Below are 26,092 nucleotides of genomic sequence, written 5' to 3'. Positions count from 1 at the left end.
CATAAGCCCATAAATGAAGATTTTGTTAATTGGACTCCACCAAAACCAAAAATTTTACTTGTCAAAGGACACTATTGAAAATGAAAAGGCAGCCACAAAATGAGAGAAAATATTTGCAAAACATACATCTGTCTAAGGTAGATCCAGACACATAGCACAAAATATACAAAGAACTTGTATAACACAATAACAAGAGAAACTTTTCAATTAAGAAATGAGCAAAAGAAAGACACTTCATAAAAGAAGACACTCTGGCTAACAAGCTCCTGGAAAGATACTCAACATCATCAAGCATTAAGAAAATGCAAACCAAAATTATAAAATACCAGTATAGAACCATTAAAAAGCTTGAAATAAAAAGGCTGACAAATGCAATTATCGACAAGGACGTAGAGAACACTGGAAGTCTCCGATATCTGTGGTAGGAATGTAAAACACTGCAATCACTTTGTATAATAGTCTGGCAATTTCTTACAAATTTAAACATAGGGTGCCTGGGTGGCTCAGTCCCTTAAGCATCTGCCTTCCACTCAGGTCATGATCCTGGGGCTCTGGGATTCAGCCCCCATCCGACATGTGGGCAGGTGCTCTCTCTCTCCCTTTCAAATAAATAAATAAATAAAATCTTAAAGAAAAAAAAAAAGTTAACGATAGGAACCTCTGTGTCTAAAGAAACAATAGTAAAAAAAATAAAAAATAAAGAAACAATAGTAATGTTTGCCAGTGTTTTTTTAAACATATGTAGAAGTAAACCGTATGCAAATTTTGGCACAAAGAATGAGACAGGGAAATGGAAAATCCACCTATGTGGATTAGCATAATACTGTTTGAAGGGGATGATAATTTATTTTATTTTTTGAAGATTTTATTTATTCATTCAGGAGAGGCAAGAGAGAGAGAGAGAGAGAGGCAGAGGCACAGGCAGAGGGAGAAGCCGGCTCCAGGCAGGGAGCCCGTGCAGGGCTCGATCCCGGGTCTCCAGGGTCACACCCCGGGCTGCAGGCGGCGCTAAACCGCTGGGCCCCCGGGCTGCCCTGAAGGAGATGAGCATCTAAAACCACAGCCCCTATGGACCCGTCGTGTTTCCTTTCTGGCTCCAAGAATCGTTTCATTTGTCAGCTGAGAAAGCTTTTCCTAGGCTGCTGCTGCAGGCTCCTCCGGGCCTTGGCGCCTGCACAGCCGCCCCGCGCGCTGGGGTGACCACCGGCTTCCGCCCCCCGCCCGCCAGGCTGGACGGCGCCTTCTGGGGCACGGCAGGTGGGGCAGCAAGTTCTCCTCCTTTCCTCCTGCTCTCCTGGGCCTCTGTCCGAGCCGCCTTCGAGGGTCCCGGGGAGCCGGACGGCCAGTTAAGGGGGTCCTGGCAGGGAGACCCCCGGACGGCGAGCTCTTCCCCGCGCGGCCGCCCCCGCGAGAGCGGCTGGGCTGTGGAACGGCACGTGAACCCCACGTCTAGGCCTCGGCCGCACCGACCCAGATCTGCGTACAGGCAGAGGCTTCTGGCCGCAGGCAGGAAAGCGCCGGCTTCGAGCTTGCTTTCTACCGCACGTCAACGGCGAGCGCGGCTGCAGGCTTCGCGGGACCAGCTCCAGGCCCCGGGACGCCCGCCTGAGCGGAAGCAGCTCCGCTCCCACAGGCCTCGGGTGCTCCGGCGCCCGCTGGCTCTGAGGAGCGACTGCGCACGCGCAGGTGAGAGGCGGGCGGGAGGCCTTTGGGCGCCTGCAGTTGCCGGCACGTGCGCGGTGCGGCGGCGGGGACTCCCCGAGGGAGACCAGGGTTTCGGGGCGCATCCGAGAGTCCGGGCCGCCGAGCTGGAAGCCTGCCTGAAAACACCCCGCAAGGTGCGCTCTCCGCCGCGGCCCTGCCCGGCCACTGTCCGGGCGCCCTTGGCCGCACCGCGGAGGACGGCTCTCTGTGGAGCGGCACGCGGGCTCCCGGGCCGCCGCCCCCCTCACCGGCAGGGCCTCCGCGAGGTACGTGCGCCCCCCGGGCCTGCCTTTCTGAGGGCGGGACGGGGGAAAGGGATCGGATGCGTCTTTGCAGCCCCGCGAGGAGAGGATTTTCATGCAATTTGATGACCGGATGTTCTGCGGGAGGTGGCGGAGGGTACAGCGATGGCGGTTTGTTTTTGGCGGAAGACTTTTTAAAAGTTCAGGCTATAAGAATGAATCGAGACCGGGCATTCGTATTTAGATGGAATAAATTCACCTGCCAAATCCATCACATTAAAGAAAAAATGTGGGCAGCCCGGGTGGCTCACGGTTTAGCGTGGCCTGCAGCCCAGGGCCTGATCCTAGAGACTCGGGATCGAGTCCCGCTTCGGGCCCCCTGCCTGGAGCCTGCTTCTGCCCCTGCCCCTGTCTCTGCTTCTGTCTCTGTGTGTCTCATGAATAACTAAATAAAATCCTTAAAAGAAAAAAAGTTAATGGTCTTTAGGGGAAGAGGAGGGAAAACTGAATTTCTGGCCAAACACCAGTTGGTCATTACTGCTGAGCTTTACCAGACAACTGTGTGTTCTGCTCTACCCTTGGTTTCAGTGCCCTCAAATACCATCACAAGTCAGGGGGTGGGCTGCAGCTCTGGGAGTGTCCCTAACAATTCCCCTGTCTTTTAGGAGTTTGATGTCTTTCAGGATTTTCCTTTTTGTCGTTTAAAGCCGCTCATGAGATGCAATGGGTGGTGGGTTAAGTGGGGAAGTCAGACTAGTGTGGCCAAATGTGGAGAAAATTCCTAAAGACAGGATGATCAACAGCAAGAGAAGACACCTGGGTGACCAGTTGGTTAAGCGTTTGCCTTTGGCTCAGGTCATGATCCCAGGGTCCTGAAATGGAGCCCCGCATCAGGCTCCTTGCTCAGTGGGGAGTCTGCTTCTCCCTCTCCTCCTGAGCTTGTGCTCTCTGTCACTATCTTTGCATCTCTCTCAAATAAGTACAATCCTAAATAAAAACAGCCAAGAAACAACGATAACAAGACCGGGTCCCAGAGATTTTTCCAAAGAGCAGCTATCAGGTTTCAGGGATTAGAAGATATTTGGGTTTGGTGGAGGGTTGAAGGGCAGTTGAAGGGACAAACTCACTATCAGCAGCAAGGAAGGTCACAGAAGGAGCAGAAGCCATGCCTGGTAAAGTCAGTGAGAAAGAGACCTGGATCATGAGAATCCTACGATTTTGGTTCAGCTCTTTATTACTTACCTCCATGTTGAGACAGAGAACAGAGAGGTAGAAAGAGTGCTAAGTCAAAGGGTGAAATTTAGGAGTAATTGTAAACTAGGTAAGATAGGGGATATATTAACAATGAATATGACCGAAACAGGGTTTCTTGCTTGGTCCATAAATAAATAAGCTATTTATAAATAAACTATGATTTCCTGTTTTGAATTCCATTCTTAGCTTCTAGAAATCTTTTTTTTTAAATTTTTTTATTTATTTATGATAGTCACACAGAGAGAGAGGCAGAGACACAGGCAGAGGGAGAAGCAGGCTCCATGCACCAGGAGCCCCAAGGTGGGATTCGATTCCGGGTCTCCAGGATCCCGCCCCCGGCCAAAGGCAGGCGCCAAACCGCTGCGCCACCCAGGGATCCCCAGCTTCTAGAAATCTTAAGTAGGGCTTTGTTCTTCCCTTTGCTTTAGTGATGGAGAGCTTCATGGTTGTTCTTTTCTCCCATCCACTGGGCTAAGAGTACCAGAACTAGATAGAATGGAAATAATTTCAGAAATTAACAAAAAGTAAGGCAGTATGTCTTCATTTATGTTTCTCAGTGTAGATATTTGTTATTATTTTTGCCCTCACATGTTGATATTTGGAATCCTAAAAACAATACAATTTTGTATTCTCTATTTTAGAATTCCACATGAATGGTTTAAAGTGTTGGTGAAATGGTCTGTATAATAACACAAAAGGACTTCTTAAAACCAACAAAATGATATTGATCAGTGAATTTGCTTCTTCAGTGACCTCTGTGGGCAGAAATCTGAGTCACGTGAACAAGGAGTGCTCAGAATTGTTGTGATCTGTAAGCTGCTTTGTGAGCACATGAGGCTGTGTACCTGTAGCTCTGTGATGGTGGTTGACCTCGGTAGTGGGAAGGTTTCAACTTTTCTTCCGTTTAAGAAGATTTTTTTTAATAATTATTTTTTGCTTTATTCTGTTCACACGTGACAGCCCAAACCCAACACTTGGTCTTTCTCTTTTGACTTTACTATTCTGCCACTACCTAGGTCAACAGTCTTTCTCCCAACAGTATATATGGTTTGATCCTCATCATGTAGATACAACACAGGTCCTCAGAGATCGTGGCTCTCCAGCACGAGGACCTCCGTCATCCCCTTTGACTGTCCTGCCTGTGCTGGGGCTCTGGCCAGGTCCTGTCACCCCTAAGGTGTCCCTAGGCCAGAAACACCAAGCAGGCTACATGTTACATGCCAACTCTGAATAAACGTGGGGATTGCTTAGAGCCTAGGGTTGAGGATAGTGAGGCAGGCTGTGTCTGGGGTTTTTCACAGCATCCATTACAAAGGGATGCTGTGCTTGATTAACAAAGTCTGCCAGGGGCAGCGATGCCCTCTAGACCTGTCTGGAACGGGGACCTTAGGGGGAGAGACTGCATGCCCGCCACAGGCTGCTCAGACTGGGACAAGGTGTGTACTGCATCCTTGCCTTAGGCGGTTGTTCTGCTTCCCAGGCTGCATTGTCTCAAACACCAGGTGGCTGAGGAGGCATTCTGAAGGCCATGAAGGTTTAAGTGGCTTCCCTAGGCTCTGGAAGGAAGAGAATAAGCCCCAAGCTAAAGGGTGCTTGGGAGGACAGCTCACACAGGCCCCATGGGGTCTATAAACTCAGGCTGTGCTGGCATTAGCTCCTTATCCTCTGGAGTCCCTTTCATCCAGGTAAAGGCAGCTAGCTGGATGACTATCTGAATGAGATGCCACTTGGGGGTAAAGACACTTTTTTGTATGTGACACAGAAATAACCTTAATCTCTAAATAAACCTGTACAAAATTTCCAGTCCAAACTAAAAAGGTTTACCTTCTATGCTACCAACAAACCAAAATGGAGTAAAACAACAGTCTTACTTTAATTGAGTTCCAGTAAGAGGGCACACTGCTTGGAAAGCATTTGTCTCAGCAGAAAACGCAAGGGTATGTGTAAAAGAATGTTTCTAGAAAATACAAAAGGCACCAAACAGAACCTTAACTTTGCCTTCCATTTCTCCTCGACGCCACTACATACCTTGGGTGGGGAGGCTACTTCGTCCAGCTGACTGGGAATGTCAGAGTGCTCCGTAAGGGTGTCCAAGTGTCTGTTGAAGTCCTCCACTCTCTGCTTGTGGGTTTTGGATGCTTTCTTTAGGATCCTTTCCATTTGCCGCTTCTCCTGCATCTTCTCGAAGGCCATCTGGGCCAGGGTTCACTTGTCCAGGCCGCGCCGCTTCTCATCCTCGTTCTTTTTGCTCGTTCCCATAGTTCCCAGGAGTTTCGCCTTGTCTTTGTCCTTCTTTTTCTTCTTCTGCTTGGTCACACCGAGCTCTGCAATGCCTTTTAGTTTCAGGGGCCCCTTCTGAACCTGCTCGTAGGCCGCCATGACGCCGCTTCCGTTTTAAGAAGATTTAAATAAAGGCACGTGGAACATTGGCTAATAGTGTATACAACAAATCTGGAATGAAATATTGGGATATTTCATACCTTGCATTTTGTTTTTGAGTAAAAGTCACATAGACTAAGAGTCACATTTATCTGAAGGGTGTCTTCTTATCAAATAATTTGAATTTGCTGTGGTCAGGGTCTATGGAAGTCTTCATGGGATCATGAATTACACAGGACTGGAAGGGACTTTAAGAAATAAAGTAGGTATTGTACTGGAATTAAAAGAAAAGGAGTTAAGAGTTAACGAGGTACGATAAGGGTCTGATTTTCATCTAGATTTCACCTTCCACTCCAGAAAGTCCAAAGCCAAAGTGGCAAAAGTAACTGAGTAAAGCACACATATGAGGAATGCCTTTGCTCAATTTTTCCCTTGTTTTTAGGAAGACCAAAAGGATCTTTTGTACTCCAAGGTACTAACACTTGATATAGATGAAAATCTACATAAACCAACATGATATCTGTCTGCAACCGGTAGGTACTATTTAAATGTCTTTTAGGGAGAAAGGATAAGGTCTGAAGCTTGGCCGTGTCTTTAGCGTCTTTCCCAATATCTAGGCTTTGCCATCCAGGAAAAATCCAGAGCAGTGTACTAAATCAAAATAATTGATTGCTTTACTGAGTGATAACTTGACAGTTTAGAGAGTTGGACTTCTGTGGTTATTGTTTGTATAAATAATGCTTTATGAACCATAGTGATATGTGATAAAATCTCATAAACACCTATAGATGTACTCAAATCACCTTAGATTAGGTAGTGGACTTTTAATAAATGTTCTGCAGTTTGCTTGTACATATCCTGGTTGATTTCTTAGAATCCTGGCAGCTTCTGAGCAAGTGTTTTTCTAAGACTCTGAGGCAGTAGTTATATTGTTTAAGAATCCAATCAGTAGTTTTATCCTTATTCTGGATACACTTCCATTATAAACAGTTGATGGAAATACACACACGTGTGTGTGTGCATATACACACACAGGTCCGTACATAAAAGCCATTATCTCTCAAACGTTTTTCATCTTATTCATAAGCCAAAACTAAGTACTATTGAGGAGCATATGGTTCTTTAAAAATCTATTAAGGAAAAATTTGGATTTAAGGGAAATAATTATCCATGAAATTCTCAAGACATTCTTGGAGCACCTGGGTGGCTCAGTTGATGAACTGTCTGACTCTTGATACCAGCTCAAATCATGAGTTCAGGTTCTTCATTGGGCTCCATATAAATAATAATAAATATTATTAAAATAATAATAATAATAAAATAAAAGGAAATTCTTAGAACATTTTCAATCTAGACTTTACCCTTAAGTGGAAAGAATGGAGACATTTAATATGTCCAATTTTTATTGTTGTTTTTCCTCTGTTCTGTGCAAGAAAAACCAATAGAATTAATGTGGTATTGGTGTTGTTTTCTTATTCCAGCTAGCTTACTTTAATAATATCACTTAATATTCTTTTCTTTTATACTAAGTTTCTGAGTTGTTCATGTACAATGAATGTATCTGTGTTGTGATTTCCTAGTTTCATGGAATGAACTATTTTATTTCTGGATATCTGATCATATTTAAATGCCTTAAACTTTCCTGGTCAAATAGTAACTTCTTTTCCCTTTAATATTCTGCAGAGGAATTAAGCAGATTCTTACAGGTTGAAATGTTTAAATATGTCTTCAGAACACTCACGGGAGAAGCAGTAGCTCTGTCACATTTTTAGCAGCAAAACACTTAAAAGAAATAGCTGTCCAACAAAACTAAAACTGCTTGTGAAGTCCACTAGAGATAATCCCATCCTAAATTACTTGGCTGCATTAGTACATTCGTATAAAAAAGAACAAAACATAACAGGAAGGTAAGATAGTTGTGTCTGAAACACTTGAGGTACTGATATATATTAACAGACATCGGTTTCTAACTTGTGCTTTCAAATTATGAAAGGAAATTTGAGATGCTTTCTATCTCGTTTTTGGAAAATTTAAGATAATTTTAGAATAGGTTAGATTTAGAATAGGGTTTTTTTCTTAGTTTGAAGAAATAGTTGAAAAAGTAAATAGGAATTGTGTGCCATGGCCCCTCCTCCATCAACTGGGTCTCAGAAACAGTGTTCTCTTCCTCTTGGCTTACAGAAACCAAGTTTCTGTACTTGTGCTGCTAGGTGGACACTGTGGGTGGACAGGGAGGGACAGAAGGAATAGAATACAGAGACTTCTCTTTCCATTTCAGTTTTCTATCATCTATCGGCTATGAATGACCAAGCCTTGTTTCTGTCCACTTGCAGCCCCCTTAAATGAGGCTGTAAGAGAAGACCCCCCGCCCCGGCAGCATTCACAAATTGATAGCTTCTGGGTCACATTAGAATGTTTTAATTTTTTTAAATTCAACTTTGCTTTTTTTCTTTGCTTAAGGTACTTGTCATACTTGAATACAGAATGATACACAAATTAAAGTGTATTATATTAATTGGAACTGATCACATCATGGGGAAAGTTGGCTGGGGCCTGAGTGGCAGTTATAAATCCCAACTGCTTGAGTCCTTGATGAACATTGGTTTACTGAAAGGTGTTAGGACCAGGTTTTGCCAAATTCTAGAACTATTCTCAGATTGTGGTATGTGCCTTTATTCTGTAATTACATTGAGGCTGCTTCAGATCTTTATTACTCCAGTAATTTAAAATTGTGTAGTCACAGAATCTCCCAGTTACTATTTCCTGCAAATTAATTGGCTACCTTCAAAGGCTGATGAACAGGATACCTCTTATTGATTGTAGTATTGAGTATTGTGTGACTACTGAGTAATAGCTCCTGCATCCCTCCCCACTTCTTTCTAATGCTGATTTTCATTCAGGTAATATAATTTCACATGACCATATGCTTTCCTAATCCAATTACGGTAATTTTTTTTAAATTGTATTTAAGTTCTACTTAACATAGATTTGCAATATTGGTTTCAGGAGTAGAATTCAGTAATTCATCACTTACATACAACACCCAGTGCTCATCCTGACAAGTGTCCTCACCACCCATCTAGCCCATCCCTGCTCATCTCCCTCCAGCAGCCCTCAGTTTGTTCTCTGTCCTTAAGTCTCTTATGGTTTTTTTCCTTCTCTCTTTTTTCCCCCTTTTCCCATATGTTCATCTGTTTTGTTTCTTAAATTCCACATATGAATGTGAAATCATATAGTATTTGTCTTTTTCTTACTGACTTATTTCACTTAGTGTAATGTGCTCTAGCTCCATCCACATTGTTGCAAATGGCAAGATTTCATTCTGAGTAATACTCCATTGTATATAAAAGAATGCATATTCTACTTTGGGATGAAATGTCCTGAATATACCTGTTAAGGCCATCTGGTCGAGTGTATCATTCAAACACTTGTTACTGTCTTTGTTTTAAAATCTAGTTTGATATAAGTTTGGCAACTCTGGCTTTGTTTTGCCATCCATTAGCATGATAAGTGGTGCTCCATCTCCTTAGTTTCAATATGAGGGTGTCTTTAGCTCTAAAATGAGTCTCTTGTAGGCAGCATATAATGTGCCTTTTTTTTTTTAATGTATTCTATACCCTATGTCTTTTGATTGGAAATTTAGTCTGTATACATTCAGATTGCTGATTGAAAGATATGAATTTCATGCCACTGTGTTACCTGTAAAGTTGGTGTTTCTGGTGATGTCCCTTTCTAGTCTTTGTTGCTTTTTTAAAAAAAGATTTTTTATTTATTTATTCAGAGAGAGAGAGAGAGAAGGCAGGCAGAGAGGCAGAGACACAGGCAGAGGGAGAAGCAGACTCCATGCAGGGAGCCTGACATGGGACTTGATCCTGGATCTCCAGGATCACACCTTGGGCTGCAAGCAGTGCTAAACCACTGGGCCACCGGGGCTGCCCGTCTTTGTTGCTTTTGATCTTTTTTTCTCCCACTCAGTTCCTCTTAATATTTCTTGCAGGGCTGGCTTAGTGGTCTATGAACTCCTTTAGTTTTTGTTTGTCTGGGACACTCTTTATCTCTCTTCCTATTCTGAATGACAGGCTTGCCAGATAAAATATTCTTGGCTGCATATTTTCCCCATTCAGCACAATTATGGTAATCTCATTCTTCTTGGCTGCTCATATTTTAGAAACAGGTATGATGCATTTCTGGTCAATGAGCTATGAAGTGGAATATTGTGGGAGCTCAGGGAAAAACTTTGTCATAATTAAAGAGACACAAAAACACAGCATTTTTACTGGATATCATTTTGTCACATATGGTGTAAGGTAGTTAACATAAGGATAAGCCTATATCCTGAATAATGCAATATTGAAAAATGGAAAGATCCTTGATGATGTTGTCGAGGCACTGAATTAAGCAACCGTGTAGCTGCCTAACTGCAGAATTTCTCTTATGAAATGATCAATTTCTTAAGATGTCAGCTAGTGAGGCCAGGATTTTCTGTTTCTTGTAGCTGAAATCTTCCTCATTAATACACTATGGGAACCATTTCATTATTGAATAATTTATAATTATAAGATTTATCAGGTTATGTAGAAAGGTTTTTATCTCAGCCTGTTTCGCAGAATAAATTATCCTCGAAAGGAGAGGGAAAATTGGATGATGGTAGAAAGATAAAACAGAGTAAGGTTAAACGACAAAAAAGATGTGATAAATAAGATTTTATTTATTTATTTATTTATTTATTTATTTATTTATTTATTTATTTATTTATTATGAGAGACATAGAGAGAGATGCAGAGACACAGGCAGAAGAAGAAGCAGGCCCCATGCAGGGAGCCTGATGTGGGACTCGATCCCGGGTCTCCAGGACCATGCCCTGGGCTGAAGGTGGCACTAAACCGCTGAGCCACCCGGGCTGCCCTGCTGCCTGTTTTTGTATGGTACACAAGCTAAGGGAAGGTTTCAACATTTTTAAATGGTTGAAAAAAATTAAAAGAATATTTTGTGATACATGAAAATTGTATAAAATTGAAACTTCAGGTTCCATACGTGGTTTTATTGGCGTGGAACCATGCCCATTTATTTATATATTTTTTGTGGCTGCTTTTGAGATAGGAAAGCAGAGTTGAACAGATATAATAATCCTGCAACAAAGGCTTAAATATTTACTCTCTATCCCTTTACAGAAATTTTGTTAACCTCTGACCTAGACCACTGTTTCTCAACCCTTAATGTTTGTAAATCATTTGAAGATTTTGTGAAAATATATAGTTTCTGATTCAGTAGGTCAAGGGAGCCTACGTGTATTTCTTTTTTTTTTTTTTTTTAAGATTTTATTTATTTATACATGAGAGACACAGAGAGAGAGACAGAGACACAGGCAGAGGGAGAAGCAGGCTCCATGCAGGGAGCCCGATGTGGGAATCAATCCACGGCCTCCAGGATCATGCCCTAGGAGGAAGGCAGGCGCTAAACCGCTGAGCCACCCAGGGATCCCAGTGTCTGTATGATGAGCTGAGGACCACACAGTAAGTGGCGAAGCTCTAGTGCAGGATTAACACACTTATTGTTTAAAGAGCCAAGTAATAAATGGTTCACAGTCTGCAGCCTATTCAGTCCTTTTGTTACAACTATGTACATCTGCTGGGTAACATAGACATAGACAACGTATAAAAGAACAGGAGTGGCTGTGTTCCAATAAACATTTGCAGAAAAAAAAAAAAAACATTTGCAGAAGTAGGCTTTGGGCTGGAATTGGCACGAAGATTTACTTTACCATTCACTGGCCTCAGCTGTTTAGTGTGGGCGTCTGTTAAGTAATAGACACAGTCCTACCCTCAACTTGCTTACTAGATTTATAACATATTGCAGTAATGATGATAAAGACAGCAGTTAACTTGTATTGGGTAATTATCATATGCCAGGCTCTATGTGAAGCCCTATGAGCCATCTCTTATTTAATTACCACAACAAATCCTAGGAAGCAGATACCATCATTATCCTTGCTTACAGATGAGAATACTGAGCTTCAGAAAAAAAAGAAAAAAAAAAAAACTTAATCAAAGCTGCCAACAGCAAATCAGTGGTGAGCCTAGGGTAAGGCATAACTCATGATTATTGAATGACTGTTGGATTATAGATGATTGGATCAAACGTGTGCAGTCATAGGAGTTCCAGAAGCTGGAGAACCAGACTGTGACTATACTGGCTTCCTTCATTGTGAGGCCTGGTACTCGAGGACCTGAACAGTAAAAGATACGACATCTCTTTAGAGGCAACATTAAATGTAGGAGTCAGACACTGGATGTTTGACTCAGGCCAGAGCTTTCTTTTTCATGAAAGATTTATTTAGTACCTTCACTGCATGTTTTTGAAGTTAAGGCTCATAGATACCTCAGAAAGCACATTTTTCATAGTTTTGGGTTTTCCATGCTCCAAAATAAAATTGCTTTACTTTGTAATAACATGTTATTTTAGGCACCAAATAAGTATGGCATTTTGCCTTCCTTGTGTACTTTGGGATTTTCAATCATACAATAAATGTCCCTTCTAACCACAGTGACTGAAATTACATTTCTCCTTCCAATTTCTAGATTTTTTCCTTCCTTCTTAGCTGCAATTACTAACATAGAGAGTAGACCTTGATTCTGGCCTAAATATAAGATTACTTTTATCTGTTTTTACACTGTTATTTTCATGTAAATGAATGTTTTTAGGTAAGATGCCTTTAACTACATTATAATAATAGGTCCCTGAGAGCAAACATGTTGTTAATAAAAATGCTTTGGAAAAAAACTTTCTGGAGTTTCAGACACAATGTCCTTGGCCTATAGATATCATATAAAGATGAATAAGTATGCCATTTTAAATAAACCACCTGTTGAAAAACTTTTATGTCATTGCTTTGATGATTAATAATAGGTTCCATTTTAGGGATCCCTGGGTGGCGCAGCGGTTTGGCGCCTGCCTTTGGCCCAGGGCGCGATCCTGGAGACCGGGGATCGAATCCCACGTCGGGCTCCTGGTGCATGGAGCCTGCTTCTCCCTCTGCCTGTGTCTCTGCCTCTCTCTCTCTCTCTCTCTGTGACTATCATAAATAAATAAAAAAATAATAATAATAGGTTCCATTTTATGAGCAGTCAGTGTAGGTACAGGGCAAGGAGGAATATGTCAACATTTTCTAAGTCTTAAGAATCAATCTTGAGATGCCTAGGTGGCTCAGCGGTTTGGCGCCTGCCTTCAGCCCAGGGCATGATTCTGGAGACCCGGTATCGAGTCCCACATCGGGCTCCCTGCATGGAGCCTGCTTATCCCTCTGACTGTATCTCTGCCTCAGAGAGACACACAGAGAGAGACAGAGAGAGTGGCAGAGACACAGGCAGAGGGAGAAGCAGGCTCCCTATGGGGAACCTGATGCGGAACTCCATCCTAGGACTCCAGGATCATGACCTGATCCAAAGTCAGACACTCAACTACTGAGCCACCCAGATGTCCCTCATCTATTTATTACGTTGTAACTCCTTTAGGTTAAGTTCGTCCAAGTGTTACTGGAGGTATAGCCACACTTCTACAGCTCAGCTTATTCAACTAAAGCCTGGTTATTGAAAAAATCTATTATTTCTTAAAAATAGCTTAATTGATTCCTGGGTTAATGTAATAACATTTTGCATTAATTTGAAAGCAAGGCATTATTTAAGAGTCCCAAGTTGTCTTTGTGTGGGACAGAGGGAACCAAAACTGTGTCTCCCTGTTAATTATGGCCCTCGTGAGAAAAGCTGCCCAAACAATCATAAATATCCAGCAGGATATTTATGGTATTTCCTAAAAAGATAACAATTACTGGAGGAAAGTTAATTAAAAGAAGCTGCATTTCTCTTCAGTGAATTTTTTCTTATTTTGAGGAATTATTTTATGCAGGTATCTGGTGCCACCACAGATGGTGCATTGTGACTTGCTCATCTTTAGTGACTTTTGGCTTGTCTCTGTGTACTTGGCTGCTTTCCCCAAGTGTTGGCCAAGGCCTTCTGATATAACTGCCATTAATCAGGCAAAAGCAAATATAAGCAATGTGAATCTTTTTCCATTTTTAGCCCATAAGTTAAAAGTATAATATCATAAATTTGGGGAAAATTAGACATAAACTGACATATTTATATACATGCTATATCTCACTAAATGAAAATCTAGGCTAGAAATTCTTTTTTAAAAAGAATTCTTTTAAAAAAAAAAAAAAAAAAAAAAAAAAAAAAAAAAGAATTCTTTTGAATTGATTGTATCTTGCACAATGAAAGCTGAAGTGACCTGAAAATGGCCTACATTCTTTCCCTAGTGTTCTTGTAGGCACCTGGACACACAAAAAAACAAACCCTTGATTGTATGGAAATGTTATGTCTTCTTGTGGTTGATTTTCAACTTGATACTTTGCATCATTGCAAGATTTAAAAAATTCCTGGAATGTTGATTTAGAATGTTGAGGCACTAAATTAGAATTCAGTTTTAAGATTTGAAACACACAGTGCAATTAAGGGGTTTAAAATTCTTGTACTTCATCTCTTGTAAGAGACCATTCTTTTATAAATTAGGATGTTTTGTAAAATAGCAGCCAAAGGACAGGGAGATGGAAAAGGAAAATAGAAAAACAGGAAGAATTATCCTTCTTTGTTCCATTCAAAAACACACCCAAGAGAAATATTAAGTATAGATAGTGAGGGAAAAGGCTGACAGTGCCAACTTACTAGCATTGATTAAGCAGTTCAAATGTGTTAATATAGTGATTTTCAGATTACTGATAAAATATGTATCACAACAGGAGGAAAAACCCCACAGCTGTATTCTCAGTATCCAAACTATTGCTGCCAACATGAAGATTGTGCGTCATATAATATTCTGCTGGACTTAACTGTTGTTTATGTATGTGGGGATATATTGATACCTAGAACTAGTGTGCCAGTATGTCAAGGTAAGATCAACTGTGACGGGCTTATTCCTTTGCTTAATAAAACTCCTGGAATCTAACAGGGAACCAACCTGGAATCAGATGGCTGTGTGAGATTTGCAATGCCTTTTTCATAGTGAAGAATCCAAACACATCCAGAGAGTGATTATATAAATATGCAGTTCATATGGATATATGGTCTACCCAGTTTCCTAGCAGTTTAAAAATGGTTCCGTAGATATGAGAGATAGACCTAGAGTCTAGAACTAGAGCTAAAGCTGGAGCTGGAGTGCTTTCCAAGACCACCACCAGTTCTTCCATCCCTGGGAAGAAGGACAGAAAGGGGTGGTTCTGCTTGGCCCATTCAGAGATTTACTTGATTAGGATTCAGTCTGGACTAGACCACCTCATCCTTTGACACTCTTAAGTTCTAGTATTATAATACATGGCCTCAAATTATTCAGAATCAATGGGACATGGCCAGGGAACCCTTGCATTTCTGTCCTTCCTGTAGAGAGAATTCAGCATTTGCCCAGTGCCCTCCCAGTCAATAAAAAGTGGTGGACACAGCCAGATCCACACCAACCAGCTTATATCCTATTCTTATGGATTCTTAAATGATGACATATTGATCAAGTTCATGAATATCACTGTTGCACGGAAACAGCAATATCTCTGATATCTGGTACATTCTAAGAAAAAGCATTTGTCATTTAACTTTTCAGAGTTAAAGTCACTGAAGTAGGATTTTTTTTTAAAGATTTTATTTATTTATTCATACGACAGAGAGAGAGAGAGAGGCAGAGACACACGCAGAGGAAGAAGCAGGCATCATACAGAGAGCCTGACGTGGGACTGGATCCAGGGTCTCCAGGATCATGCCCTGGGCTGCAGGAGGCTCTAAACTGCTGTGCCACTGGGGCTGCCTTGAAGTAGGATTTTAATAAAGAAAATTAGTACTGTTATAATGTCTACGTTATACAGTTTTATAAAGATACTTGATTTCTTTAATATAAATTTACAGAAAAATTATAAGTAATGGTGATGATGTAATGAAAGAGGTAACAGTTCACTTATCTGGAGGGCTTGCCCTGCCTTAACTAGAAGACTTTGTTCTTTTTCTTTTTTAAGATTCTATTTATTCATTCATGAGAGACAGAGAGGCAGAGGCTTAAGCAGAGGTAGAAGCAGGCTCCCTATGGGGAGCCCAATGTGAGACTCGATCCCAGGATCCTGGATCATGACCTGAGCCATTGAGCCACCAAGGTGCCCTGGAAGACTTTCTTCTTATGTATCATATGGATTGTAGACAAGTCATCTGGAGGGCTCAAGTCTGAATCTGCTGCCATAAATTTGGTAGTGAGTTTAGAATATTTGTTTAAAGCAGTTATTTACAATGAGACAACATTTACAAAGAGATATTAGAACTGTGGTTAAAGTTTCTGGAAAAACCATGGAATAAGACAATTTAATGAACAGAATAAGTAGTGGGGATTTGGAATGATCTTTACGAATCGATAACAAGTGGCAGAGAAAAATGAGTTACCAATTTTCCAGCTATGTGGAATGAAACTGCACTTTCTGGGATTCACATTTCATATCAGAATTGTTTAACTAGCAAAATGCTGAAATGATTAAATATAAAACCATGAAGTTAAAGCTCGAGAAAACTTTGGTCAGAGATGTTTCTGGAATGAGCCTTCAGCTTTCGTAGTTGTTTCTGTTCTGTTGGTCAGTGATGAAATGTGCTCTAATCAACCTACTAAATTATCCACAATGGAAGGTTTACTTTGGTGTATATTTGTATACAGATACAGCCATCTGTATCTCCTTTCAGAGCTGTGATTCACAGAGCAGCACATCCCTTAACAGCTCATTTCCTCAGGGATACTAAGCAAGAGCCACACCCAGGAAAAGAGAAAAGTTTAAGATCTCTTCCATTACTGTGAACCCTTTCCATATTTAAACACAGATGACTCTCTTATTTGCAGTCTGGCTTAAACTGAACACTGCCACAAAGGCGCTAAATACTTCCTGTGCAGAGACCCAGGGTCCATTTTTCATCAGGAAAATAAGAGCTGTCTTTACCAGCATTGTCTTTGCCCAGATGTGAAACTGAAGCCAAAATGAATGAAACAACCTTATTTTTCCTATGACAATTTAGATGGAGAACACTGTAATAAGTTGATGTACAAACAATATTAATATCTGTTGGTTGCCTATTAGAAACTGCCAAGAGTTCAGGTCTTATTTACTAAAGCATGGTGTCACTTTAGGTCTCAATCTGGTCCTTCCTCTGTCTTGGAAGTCCTCCCTGGCCATCACAGTAAACCAATAATGTTGGGCCTGGGAAGCTGTCTCCTCCTAAGGTTTTTTTACATTTTAATTGGTGTTTATTCTAATTTCTATTGATTTGAATATTGCCTTCTGACTTTTTTGTCTTACTTCAGCAGAGTAATGTCAAATGACTATGTAAACATACATATTTCATTTATATAGTTACTTATAAAATAATGTGTTCTTCGGATGTCAAATTGCTGTATTAGCAGAGTTAAACTCCTCAGAACAGGTAGGACAGCAGGAAGAGACTAGAGTGAATGGAGAAATTCACTAACTTACTGTGTCTGAGTAAAATGAATATATATCTTTGAAGGACATCATTTCCAACTTTAAAAACAGAGAAGCCTAATCTAATGTGATTTGACTGGCCCATATTTTTTTTTTATTTTTATTTATGATAGTCACACAGAGAGAGAGAGGCAGAGACATAGGCAGAGGGAGGAGCAGGCTCCATGCACCGGGAGCCCGACGTGGGATTCAATCCCGAGTCTCCAGGATCGCGCCCTGGGCCAAAGGCAGGCGCTAACCCGCTGCGCCACTCAGGGATCCCAGGCCCATATTTTTTAAGTTTAGTAGTCAATTCCTGAAATTTTGAAATTTTTAATACAAAAAATAAACATAAAATATTTTAGAAGGCTTTTTGGTCAAAATTGTATTATATAATAGGCTTTATTTTCCATGGCGTATTATGAAAAAGTCAAAGAATAGCTCTGACCAACGGTGTACTTATACTTACTGGTAAATATTTATTAACTAGCTCTGGAGATGGGGTTAGAGAAGTCCTGATTCATAGCATTTGACAATTAACATGATGTAAATACTCTTACATGGGGCCAGTTTCAAACTACCTCTGGGATGTCAATTGGCTTGAAAACCTCTTGAAAGTTTTTCTATTTTTTTTTTTTTTTACTTATTCATGAGAGAGAGAGAGAGGGAGGGAGAGGGAGAGAGAGAGAGAGAGAGAGAGAGAAACAGAGACAGGCAGAGGGAGAAGCAGGCTTCATGCAGGGAGTCCGACATGGGACTTGATCCCGGGACTCTAGGATCACACCCTGGGCCGAAGGCGGCACTAAACCGCTGAGCCACCCGGGCTGCCCTGAAAGTTTAATAATTAGTTCTTACAATGCATAATGAGTCCGCTCCAGCATATTGACCAAGGATGAATTTATACAAACCGTCAAATGATCTTCATAAGTTAAGAGTTTGTCAAATCAGTTATCTAATGGGGACATGGAACCTCAAATATTCTGTCTTATGATCCTCCAAATACCTCTAGAAAAAAAATAAAAACATAATAGGGATAAGAATGGGAAAATTCTACTATATTTGCTATATTTAGAATCTTACACCAAATATATTGGAAAAGTGTATTAAATGGAATGAATAGTTCCTTAAGCCTTTGAGATAAATAAATGTTTCTCTAAAAATAAAGATTTTAGTATTACTTTAGCATGCTGTTGGAAGTATAGTATCAATAAATGGCCATGAATAAATGATTTACTGTCAGTCATGAAACCTTTTCCTCATATTACTTTTTAATTTATATTCTTGCATTGTGTCTTCTTTGGTATCCCTTTTCCCTCAAATCAGTTTCTATGCATCAGTGCCGATTTATTTCACCAAAACAAATATCCCTACAAAAGCTCTTTATCAGCTAGACTGTTTACAGTATATAACTAAATGATTTTATTCCCCCCTCCTTCTTCCCACCATTCTTTAAATTAAAAGAATTAGAAGGATCTTGCTAATCCTGTGCCAGAGTTTGGTTATTCTGGTGAAAAATAACCTCTGAATAATCCCACGTTACCTGGAAATATTAATAATTTAGGGAAAAGAGACTTAGTTGTTTAATCTGCCAGAATGAAAAGTTACAAGTAAAAGCTTCTTAACTTTATTTATTCCTTTCAGAATCTCAGGCCTGGGACTCAGAAGGTCTAGGTTGATTAAATTCATTGCTGCTTGAGAATTTTTTTAATTGGCAGCTGATAAGGAGTGTTTTCAAATAAATGTATTCTAATGTGGTCCTTGGGTGTGATCTTTTCTTTTTAGGAATAGCCAAGAAATAGATTTACCAAAGAACATAATCCAATAATCTTTACTGAGTTGTCATCTTTTTTTTAAAGGGCTTATATCAGCACTGGGGGTTATATGCAACTGTGAATTATTAAAAACGACATCTGAAACTAATGTTGTACTATATGTTGGAAAATTGAAGTTAAGTAAAAATAAATAGATAGATAGATAGGCTTATATTTTTAACTTGCCTAGTCCTCTCTCATCTGTTCTTGTTTGCTCAAATACAGGAGAAGCATAAGGGCAATGCTCTAGAACAATGAAGAAGAAATGAGGTTCTAAAGAGAGTGATTGGATCAGAGAAAACTTCGAAAATGATATTTCTCTTTCCTTGGCTTTAAGAGGTCTAGGTACTCAGATAGGTAAAGCAAGTGGAGGGCTTTGATTTTTTTAAAATTTATTTTGTAAAGCCCTGGGGACTCTCCCTTTTCCAAGAACTTAAGGCTCCAGAAGGGTTGCTTTTAACCACACCATGCATAATGATTTTTCTTTCTGCCTCCAAGGAAATTATTAATCCATGCTCTTCCTAATCCTTCTGCATTGGCTGTCAGTTGGAAACATTGACAGGTCTTATTAGTGAGTAGATATTAAAATAACACATTTATTTTAAAAAGAAAAACAAACATATACATCTTACAGAGGTCACCAGTCACACAATGTACTGTTTGGGAAATTTCCATTCACTTTTTCTATGTATGTAAAGATTAAACTCTGATTCTGTAGGGAACTGTTTTCAAATTACCCTATTAAAATAAAGCACCTCTGTATCTGTAGCTACTTTGGTGGAAAAAAAAAAAGCTTTTGCCTCTTGGTGGATGTTAGAAGGAGATCAAGATGTACCTACAATGTAAATTTGTTAAAAAGAAGGTAGGGTAAGCTGATATACTAAACTACTAAGTACTCTCCCTACCGTGAAACCTTTGAACCTGTATTTTCTCCTGGATACAAACTTCCTGAGAACTTTCTTATCTTTGAAGGCTCAAGGACAAGTGTAAAATGAGCTTATCCTTTTTACTCGAATTGAATATCTTGGGCACTTAAAACTATAATCTCTATAGGCTAAACCCTTCCCACCAAAACAAGCAGTAAACAAACAAACAAATTACCCCTCCAGGGAGATTACTAATCTGGTGGCTGATAGGTTATGTGATTTTGTTGCCTTTAATTTTTTCCCCAGATTTCCTTCTGTAGCATCCCTCTTTATTCTGTAAAGCCTTTTGAATTTCTGCTTCTCTCTGAAGTATCATCAATTAATGAAATATTATGTAAGTTGGTAACAATTTGATCCTCTCTACTCATATTTGCATTAAGAACAGGATTCCTGAAGATGGAAAGACTTCCTTCGTCCTCCCTTTAAGGTATACATATAACATCAAAACTACTTGTGTCTTCCACTTCTCCACCCCCTGCTCACCAGGAATGTGAGGAAAAAGTAGAAAAAGGACATTCATTTCTAAGAGATTGCTAGTTCCTGATCTGAGCCTTTGCAGACTTCAAAAGAGAAAATACTATAATTGAGAATATTCTTTTAAAGAAGAATGTCTGTTTTCTAGGCTTACCAACAATGGAGATTAAACAATAGAGAGCAAAGGTAATTCTAAGAAGAATGGTGGAATGATAGGAAACAGAAAAAAGAAAGGCAAAGAAATAGTTGCCTTTGTTCTATGGATTTGCTTAAATATTTTACAGTTCTGCCCCTAGACTCCTCTCTGATGCTATCAGGGCTAGCAAAAGAGCTAGCCTAGGTAGCTAGCTATAGGCAGATCAATAATTAAACTCTATTGAAAAACCTCAGAAAGTAACAGGCAGAACCAAACCAAAATTACCCAAACATTTAATCAAGTGAATTTTTCTCAATTCCTGTTTTGAGTAACTATGTCATTACTTAAACAGCATATTTCTTTGTATCATTAGTGTATGTTTGATTGCATCTCTCCATTGACTTTAATCTTCAAATATGTTGTTTCTTTAAAAGGGTTTCAATATTCCCATCCCTTTATTTTCAACAGACTTGCTGCTGGGAGAGATGAACTGTTGCCCTAGAAACACTCAAAACATCAATTTCCCTGGAGCAATATCTCACTAATCTCAGCACTCAAATCACAATGTTTAGTTAGAGCTTGCTCAGTGAGTACTTGAGGGTTGACTAAATGACTTAATTAAACTTCCCAGAGCAACCAAAGTAAAAGCTCCAAAGCAGCAGATCACCCATGTTGGAAGACAGCTCCTTCCATTCAGAGATCAGTTTTGTCAAGACCACCTAGAAGACACACAATTACCATTTACTGAGGGTAACTGCAGAATAGTAATCCCATAAGTACCATGGATATAACCTATATATAATTTCCTGATATTTCCTAAATGTGGCATTTGGTGAAAACATAAGTAAGTATCCATGTGTATATATGCATGTGTTTGTGTCTGTGTGTCCTCCTTGTGTAGAATCCTTTGATTTGCTTAACCCTCTCACTTGTTGATTACCTTTCTTCTCTTCTTTGTTTACCAACTCTCTTGGTAGAAGTTTGGCAATTTAGTTTATGTATCTTGAGGAATGCAGAGAGGACAGATTTAAGGACTTGAGGCATATTTCCGAAGTGTTTGATTTCATCAGGACCAGAATAAGATTAGGTGTTTGACTCAGGGATTAGATCATCTTCTGACAGAAAGAAAGTGGTAAGAAAGTTATAACTTCGAGATATGCCTGCAAACTAACACATCTGCTCAAAAATATAGTTTACAAACGAAAAGACATAACACTGTCAACAGCAACAGAAAATAAAAATTTGATTCATAAACCAGGAGTCAGAGATTTTGTAGGATACCAGTAAAATTCCCATGAGTTGCCAAGGGAAATGCTATTTCATCAGTTTTGAAATGACTTTCCACTAGACCATTGACAAGTACTTCCAATGCCGGCTTCCAGTCTAGCTTAGTAGAACATATTACTCTTCTGTGAAGGTTTGAGGGACTGTGTACAGCATTGCTGTTAATATTCCCATTTCATGTGTGAAACTGGGGTATGAAGGGTTAGTCTGTTTCTCTGGGCTTGCACAGCTCTCTGAAGCAAGAATATCCAGAGGAATTATAGAAGTATGATTATATTGAAGCTTATTTTAAAAATTGTATACTATTTTGAAACATAAGTTAATTGGAAAATTGGGCTGTTATCAATTATAATTTAACTTGAATGTCTGAAAATAGTTCATAAGTAGGCTTTACTTTCTATAATTGAGGTTTCCATGTAAAACATGTTTTATTTATAACATGCTGTACCTTATTTTTTTACATGGTTACTAACCATGTACCTTTTGAAATAGTTATGATTTTAAAAATGATAATTCTGAAAGGTCTATTTCTATGCCTAGGAAAATATTTGAATACTCTTGCTGTGTCATTTAATTTTATATTGACTCCAGCTGCTAGTTGCAATCTATTTTCTTCTAGCCAGTGGCCACCTTTTCTAAGGTGCCTTAAATCCATATTTTATTTAAAATGTATGCTTTCAAAGGTGATCATCCACTTTAAAAATAAGAAACACCAAAAGTAAATGAGGATACTAAGTCCTTTACTCCATTGAATATTCAAGCTAGAGGGAGTGTGTGGGGTCCTGAAGTCAGGGCTCCTCATCTTCTCTTTTTTAAAGATAAGGATGCTAAGCCTCCTGAGATGGTGCAGCTTGCCAAGGCCACACAGCTAGTTAAGGAGGAGCCAGCACTGGAGCCCACATCTCTTGGCTTGCAGTTGAGACCTATTTCAAGGAGACCATATTTAGCAAAGATTAAAATGCTGAAATTTTCTCTTCACATCTGTATTTTTCAGTAAATCAATCTTGGACATGAATCATACTCACCATTTCCAGTGTTTATCTGAAAAGTCCTAGAGCTCTGAACATTTTGGGGTTTGCCTTTCATTAGCTACAGTGAAAATAGTGAAAGAGCCAGTCCCACCTCCTGTCCTGAATATACTGTTCCTCTCTGATATATTGGGTTTGCAGCTACTTTTTGAGCCTCTCTCTTGAACACCATCCTCTTTACCTTATTGAAAAGTTATTGGGAATTTGGGAATCAAGTGAAATATTTCATAGTTTACAACAATGTAATTTAATGTTCACCATTAAAAATCACAAACATAATGATACTCATTTATAGTCTGCCTTCCCTCTGGCTATTATTAATAATTTAAATAATGTTAAGATAGTGTTTCAAAGGAATATTTCCATTTTCACCATATGTGACATTTAACATCTTAATGCATAGAAATAAATGCTTAGGGGTATCCCTGGGTGGCTCAGTGGTTGAGCGTCTGCCTTCAGCCCAGGATGTGATCCTGGAGACCTGGGATCGAGTCCTGCGTCGGGCTACCTGCGTGGAGTCTGCTTCTGCATCTGCCTGTGTCTCCACCTCTGTCTCCCTCTCTGTCTCTCATGAATAAATAAATTAAAAAAGAAAGAAAGAAATGCTTGATTCAAGGAATTTTGCTTTTTCAACCAGTAGGAAGTGCATGAACTGAAGTATTTGTATCTGCTTTACTTCCCTTGAGGGCCAGAATAATAGTAATCACATTTTTCCTGAGTGCTTACAAGCTGCCAGTTCTGGGAATAAACAATTTATTTGCATCATCTTATTGAATTCTTATGGCTACCCTGTGAGATGGTTATTATGGACCCCATTTTAGAGATGAAGTAACTGAGGCTAAGGGATTAAGATCACAAAGTTGATAAATGGCAGAACTGTGGAAAAATCCAAGCAGTCTCAATTCAGTTCCCAGCTCTGTGCTAGAATATAAAACCCTCTGGAGAGGGGACAGCTTCCTAGGCCCAGCATTATTTGGTTGCTTCTGTGAGCATGGAGGGCCTCTGGGAGTGGGAAATGATTGGGTTCAGACTGAAGAAACATCATGGAATAGTGGTTGAAAACCTGGGCTCTAGACAAACAGTATGCTGAGGCTGGCATCCCTGCTTTGCAGCCTACCAGGCTTTAGTTACCCTGTCTGTATAGTGAGGTATATATTATTACACATGTCTGTAAGTCAGCTGTGAGCACAGGACAAGGTAATTCATGGAAAATACTTTACACAATGCTGGGCATGTAATATACACTCAGAAAAGCTTAGCTATACTTACACTTGACTGATAACAAAAAAAAATTCCTAGACCATTGTCCATATCTCCAAACCATAAAAATACCCCATGAAAAAGGAAGATCTGAAGAGTGGTCTGGGGGCTCTGGGTGAGAACTTTCATTCTCCTTTGAATAGCTCAGATATCATTAAGCCTTGCTCACAAGAAAGTAAAGCAGCCAGGCAGCAGTTATGATATGATAACAAGTGAAAACAAGACAAAACATCAACCAGACATGGCCCTAACCTTGGAAAAGTCGAAGAAGAGACTACCTAGCCAGGGATACTGTGAACAGAGGTGCACACGGGTATTACAAAGTGCACTGCTGTTGGGAGTGAGGCATGGGGTCTTTGTAGAGACTAAGGAAGTACTATATGATAGCATCCTGGAGGTGATAAAGCCCTTGTTATGTGAAACACATGAGGCAGACCTGTTGTTGAGTCAAAGAGTTGTTCTCTGCACCTAGGATATTTAATTTGGCAAAATTTCTGGGATAGGAGTTGCAAAATAAACGCACAGATCTTTCCTAGCACCAATGAAGGTTTTTGGCTAAAGCATAGAATGGGATGGGAGTGGTTGGGCAGGGTAAAAACCTAGTGTGAAGAGTCCTAAAGAATGTGGTTTGAGTATGGTTTAGAGTCAAGGTAATTTGCAAACTACTAGAGGTTTAAAGAAGAAGAAGAGTTTACGGACTGTGTTCCTCTTTCTCCCTCTTTCCCTCTGTCTCCCCCTCTACTCCACCACACTTCCTGGATTATGTATCTGGAATACCTCTCTATCCTTCCTCTCCCCATTCCCCTCCTGTTTGCTTAAACTAACTCCTGCAGTCTTCAGGTCTCAGTTTAGGACTTTCTTAAAAAGCCATCCCTGACCATAGACTGGTTAGGTCTATTCCTGCGTGTACTACTAATATCCTCCTCTTACCCGTCAAGTTTGTTTTCTTTATGTATTGCTTTGTAACATATCACCACAAATGTAGCAGCTTGAAACAAAATGTATTTTCTCACAGTTTTTGTGCCTTAGGTATCCTGGACACTCTGCTCAGGAACTAAGGCTAAGATCAGGATGTTGGCCAGCTGTGTCTTCATCTGGAGACTTGACCAGGGAAAATTAAGCTTCCAGGCTTCCGTAGCTTGTTGGAGGAATTTGTTTCCTTGCAGCTGTAGAACTGAGGTTCCTATTTCTTTAATAGCTGTAGGCGGGGACCTACTCTCAACTCAGGTCCTTACCATGTGACCCTCTCTACAACATGGTAGTCTGGCACTTCAGGGCCAGCAGGGAATCTGCTAAAATAGGAGCTTATGTAACATACATAATCATGGGAGTAACTTTCCCATCATATTCACAAATTCTGCCCATACTTAAGCGGGAGGGGATCATCCTGTTTGTGTATACCAAGGGTAGGGGATCTAGGGAGTCATCTCAAAATTCTGCCATTTTTGCTTTATGACTGAGACATCAGTCATCTCAAAATATCCTTTATCACATTGCATTATAATTGCCAAATTGCTGAGATCCTAGAAGGATTATCTCTTGGTGGACCTGGCTTGTGCTTTGCATAGTGCTTGGCAGATATTGGACTCTCAATAAATACTTGCTCAGTCACTTAATAAATGTTGACAGCTGTGTTTGGGTGGTAGAAAGCATGGAGGCCAAAAGAGAAAAAAATCTTAATAATCAATACATTCAGTAGAGTCCTAGGTGAAAAAATGTTTCTGAATTGAATTGTTTCTGAATTGAATGAAGGACAGAGAAATTTTGAACTAAATCTGGAAACTACAGAATCTATTAATGAGGTGTTAGGGAGCAAGAATTTTCTGTTCCCTAGTAGGTCATTCTAGGTGGGCTAAAATCAAATTGACGTGAGACAGATTAATAGAAGAAAACAAAATTTAATTTCCTACATATGGAGAATCCACACACTCAGAAATATACCAAAGATAGTCAAACCAAGGGAGGTATATATATGTCATTCTGAACTAAGAAAAAAGAGATAGGGATCTGGTACTTCAAAGGTAAGGAATGCAATTGTCAGGAAGACATAAAAGAATTAATGTTTGG

The 26,092-nt window shown here is 40.0% G+C and overlaps 1 protein-coding gene and 1 pseudogene across 4 annotated transcripts in view; both read right to left on the bottom strand.

Moving 5' to 3' along the window:
• LOC121492842 (rho GTPase-activating protein 20-like) overlaps positions 1-26,092 on the bottom strand; it is a 549,286-nt gene that overhangs the window by 322,909 nt on the left and 200,285 nt on the right. The gene's annotated exons all lie outside the window — the stretch shown is intronic.
• LOC121492844 lies at positions 5,243-5,579 on the bottom strand (annotated as a pseudogene).

Source organism: Vulpes lagopus, chromosome 6, assembly GCF_018345385.1.
Source record: "Vulpes lagopus strain Blue_001 chromosome 6, ASM1834538v1, whole genome shotgun sequence".
Classification (NCBI taxonomy): Eukaryota; Metazoa; Chordata; class Mammalia; order Carnivora; family Canidae; genus Vulpes; species Vulpes lagopus.
This window is presented reverse-complemented; position numbering and strand designations above follow the sequence as displayed.